The sequence below is a fragment of the Ursus americanus genome, chromosome 9 (assembly GCF_024610735.1).
Source record: "Ursus americanus isolate L20-20 chromosome 9, mUrsAme1.1.p, whole genome shotgun sequence".
Taxonomy (NCBI): domain Eukaryota; kingdom Metazoa; phylum Chordata; class Mammalia; order Carnivora; family Ursidae; genus Ursus; species Ursus americanus.
In genome coordinates, this window is record NC_142135.1 from 27,115,574 (window position 1) to 27,119,972 (window position 4,399).

Consider the following 4,399-nt stretch of genomic DNA (forward strand, 5'->3'; position numbering starts at 1 on the left):
TGCGGCATCTGGCTCCTTCTACTACTAAGAGAGAACCATGGTGTTTATTGAGAGTTTTGGATTTAGTAGGCAACAAATCCATCCTTTCGACTTGCTAATACAACTCTTTTACCAAGATTGGAAATAGGAGTCATTCTATTTTCCCTTGTGATGCACTAGTAAAATTTTTACGTTCTGTCCTTAAGTGCACAGAACTTTGGACTCTGCAACACAGTTATTAGTTCCCATGGGAGAATAGTTTCACAAGAGGACTTAACAATGGTTTCAATACATTGCAATTTGAATTTGCCACCTGGCCACTTTAGGTTCCTAATGACAATGAATCAAAAATTAAAGAATCTTATTCTACCAGGTGAGATGTTTAGGTTAAGGGTTACTGTACTCTTAGGAAATTAGGTTGCTACTTTACGGAGTATAAGGAAGATTTTGTTTGGAATGTAGGTGATACCCTGGGGTGCATTTTGGTACTCCTATATCCTGTACTTAAAATTAATTTGAAACTATAACAACTCAAATTCAGTAGGACTGCTAATGGCCCAGAACCTTCAGGAATGAAGGTTTGATCTCCCCATCAGACAGGAAAACACAACCAGCCAATGTGGTAACTAAGGGCAGAGTCATGAATGGATAGGAAAAGAAGATAATTATAAATACTGGGCTATGGCCACATGAATAGTTTCAGAAACGAGGACTACAATAGTTATTTGTATTTCTGCCTTATATCAGTATGAGCATATTTGGTTATGTATAAAATATTTACTTCTTTCCCTCTTCCACTCCCCTCTTGTCAAACACAAGAAGTGTTAATAGAAGCTGACCTCATATCTCAAAATTTGAGCTGTAAGAAATCAAGGGAAATGTGGTTCAGCTAGGAGAGGAATATATTTTACACCAAAATGGTTAAAATGATTTGTATCCTCTTTGGGAAAAGATTAGCATGTTTTTTATTGTTATGAGGGATAATTGCATCATTAAAGATGAAACATCACTTTGCCATTACCTTTATTTGGAAGTTTTGTATAGGTTAAAATAGTGTATATATTGGCCAAGGTGACAAGGAATTGATTACAAGGGCTTTAAATTATGTTGATTTAGCTTAGTTAGAACTATCTCCTTTCCAAATCCCTATCCTTCATAGTTCTGGGATAAGGTTGGCCTAACCTAGAGAAATTTGCCAAAGATTCAGAAGGCAAGGTGAAACAGCAGCATGTTAATGCTTAGCAAGTGAGGTTAGGTGCTGTTGCTATATACAAGGTATTTCAGGATTATGTTGACATGCCTTGTAGACTTGGGGAAGCAGCTAAGTTGCAGATGCTTTACCTCCTGTAGGATATCTTCTTTCAGATTCTCCAAATTCTGGGAGTGGTTTTTGTAAAGTTTCATGATCAAGTGCATCAGCATTTTTGCTGGTTGTCTAAATCATCAACATTGGGAGTTCTACCTCAAACTTCCAGCTCACTTCTGCATATTCCAATTTGCCATTACTCTTCCCTCACTTCATGTCATACCCATTTTCTTTCCAAACTATGGACACTGTGAGACTTCAGAGACAGCAGCAGATGCATGGGCTACAGACTTATGTAGACTTCATCAGTACCCATCATACCATAAGGTTTCTTACTGGCTTGGAATCGCTGATTAAAACAGCCTGACACAGGCTGACTAGATACTCCTGAGTGGCAGCATGGCGGCCCACTGTTCTGGCCCATTCAAGCAGCAGAATAAAGCTCATAAAGGCAGGCAGCATCAGAGTCTGGGATCTGTGCAGCAGGATGGCAAAGGCTGTCTAGCATTGAAAATCCTAAGCAAGAAGGTGAGAAAAGAGCTCAATAGAGTAGACCAGAGGCATCATGCCAGCCAGCTCTGAAAGCGGAAGAAGGAGGTGGTTCTGGTAAAGAAGAGACAGCTGGGCAGCAAGGATGGCCCTCTTCACCTGGTACTGGTTGTGCTCCTACACAACAGGATTTCCCTGCCAGAGGACTTCCACTGCTTCAGGATAAGGACACTGGAACAGTACACTTGAATGACTGGGGAAGCACCACTAGCTTTATTCTGTTAGGCACCCCCCCCCCCCTTAAAACATCAGTGGTTTTTCACATCTACAAGGCCAGGGATCTGCACACTATGTTAGACATGGCTAAAGTGTCAGGTACCATCATTTTCCTCCTTGATCCTCTAGAAGGCTGGAGATGGAGATCACTGCCTTTCCTGCCTCTTTGCTCAGGGCCTTCCCACCTATACACTAGCTGTCTAAGGGGTTTCTAGCCTCCCACTGAAGAAATAAATAGATGCCAGCAAAAAGCTAAGTAAAGCAGTAGAGAAGCGCTTTCCTGATAACAAGCTTCTCTTGTAGACACTTGACAGGAGGTAAAGATGCTACTCAGGCTGGTCAACCAAAAGCAACGACATCTTGCCTTTCTAGATTGACAGGTCTACCTGATTGCACATGCTGCCGACTTTGTGCCTAATGAAGAGAAGAACTTGGTGGGCACCTTGAAAATCTCAGGCTCTACTTGTGAGCAGGCTCTGAATGTGAATAGCTCGCTGCATATCATTGGACAGGGTGATTTCCAGATGAAACAGATAAATGGTCCTATGGACCCTTTCCCTTTAAATCCTAAAGTGGTCAAATCCCAAAAGGACCAACTGTGGCACGGAGATTTCTGCTATGGATGCTGTAGCTGGTATGGAGGAAGACCTTAAGGTCCTAATGAAGGCAGACCCTGATAGACAAGAATCTTTGTAAGCAGAAGTTATTCCAGATCTGAAGGAAGAAGACCAAACCTGGCCCACTGAAGAGGAGCTGAACAAGGCAAAATCACTTCTTGAAGGAAAGTTCCAAGGTGGTAAAGAAGGTTCCCAAAGGGATATCAAACTACCAAGCTGAATAGATGTGGGATGAGGATGGTGAAAGTGGTGGGGAAGATGAATTTGATGGTATGGAACATGAAGATTTTATTGAAGAGTAATCTCAGAATGAGGGTACTAAAGAGGAACAGGGGGAGGAATGTGAAACTGACTACAGGAGAGTCCACGTGTGATGATGATCTGTATGATGAGAAAATGGATGAAACGGAAAACAATGTTGGAGAAATATAAATAAGAAAGACTGGAAGAACTGTTTCCAGATGAAGAAGAGACAACCCCCCCCCCCCCGGCCCCACGCCTGTGACAGGGCTGCAAGAATTCAATTTAAAAATTCAGAGGCCTTCTTCTGCACGTCTTCATGGGATCCTAAGAAAAATCTTCCTCGAGATTATGCTCTGATCTTTCAGTTTCAGAACTTTACTAATACTAGGAAATGCATTTTTAAAGAAACTGAGGGAAAAAAAGAGGTTGAAAGAACTGAGGTTGGCTAGTACATCACACTTCATGTCTGAAGTCCCTGTCTCAGTGTTTGAGTGCTTCAAGCAAGGAGCGCAGCATTGATTGCATTTTCATTACTACCTGATGAGCAGAAGATGTCAGTACTGAATGTGGTGGGACCCCGGCAACGCAGAGCCTGTGAAAGCTAGAGGGGCTGATCTTCCACTGTGGGTTCAGGCACTTCCGAGCCTCACCTTTATTCTCTCAGTGCACTGCAGCAGATAAACATAAATTTCAGAGATTTCCTGTCTGCTGACGTAGCCTTGGTGGTGACAATATATGGCCAATCACTTTTCCTCCTGCATCTATGCTACTTTTCAAACAAAATAGCAATGGGAGGCACAACTTCATTACCACAGGCATCTGTTGTCAGTGGATCCAGACAGAATGTTCATCAAGAAAGTTATATTGAGTGGTCATCCTTTCAGAATTTTTACTAAGATGGCAGTAGTGCATTCCATGTTTTTCAACAGAGAGGATGTGTTGTGGTTTAAACCACTGCAACTAAAAACAAAGTAGGGCCATAGGGCAAAGATCAAGGAGCCTTTAGGTACTTCATGGCCACATGAAGTGCAGTTTTGATGGGAAGCTAAAATCTCAGGACATAGTACTGATGAGCATTATAAATGAGTTTTTCCCAAATGGACTTTTGTTCCATATGTACCAGAATCAGTACGGTGGGTAAAAAGTGAGATTTCTTTAGCAGTGTCCGAAGTGCACACAGGTGAATGGATTCACTGGGATTCTATCTCATTGCTACTGGCTAGCACACTAGGGATGGGAGCCTACAGGTTGTGATTGGGCAAAGTTTGTGTTACCTACTTTCGCCTAGATAAAAGTCTGCTGCCTTTTTTGCAAAAGGCTTTTCTTGACCTTAACAAGGTATCTCAGTAAAATACGGATGTTTTTCTATTGCTAGTTAAAAAAAAAAAAAAAACTATTAAATCCTACTGAAACATCCACTTTCCATTAGGATTTTGAAAGCTGTTTAAGAGGGGAAGATAGGGAGTTGAAGTAACCAGAAAACAAAATT

General features: G+C 41.6%; 1 pseudogene; it reads left to right on the forward strand.

The window, feature by feature from the left end:
• The first annotated feature begins 1,684 nt into the window (after positions 1-1,684).
• LOC123797965 (pre-rRNA-processing protein TSR1 homolog pseudogene) lies at positions 1,685-4,164 on the forward strand (annotated as a pseudogene).
• Positions 4,165-4,399: the final 235 nt, after the last annotated feature.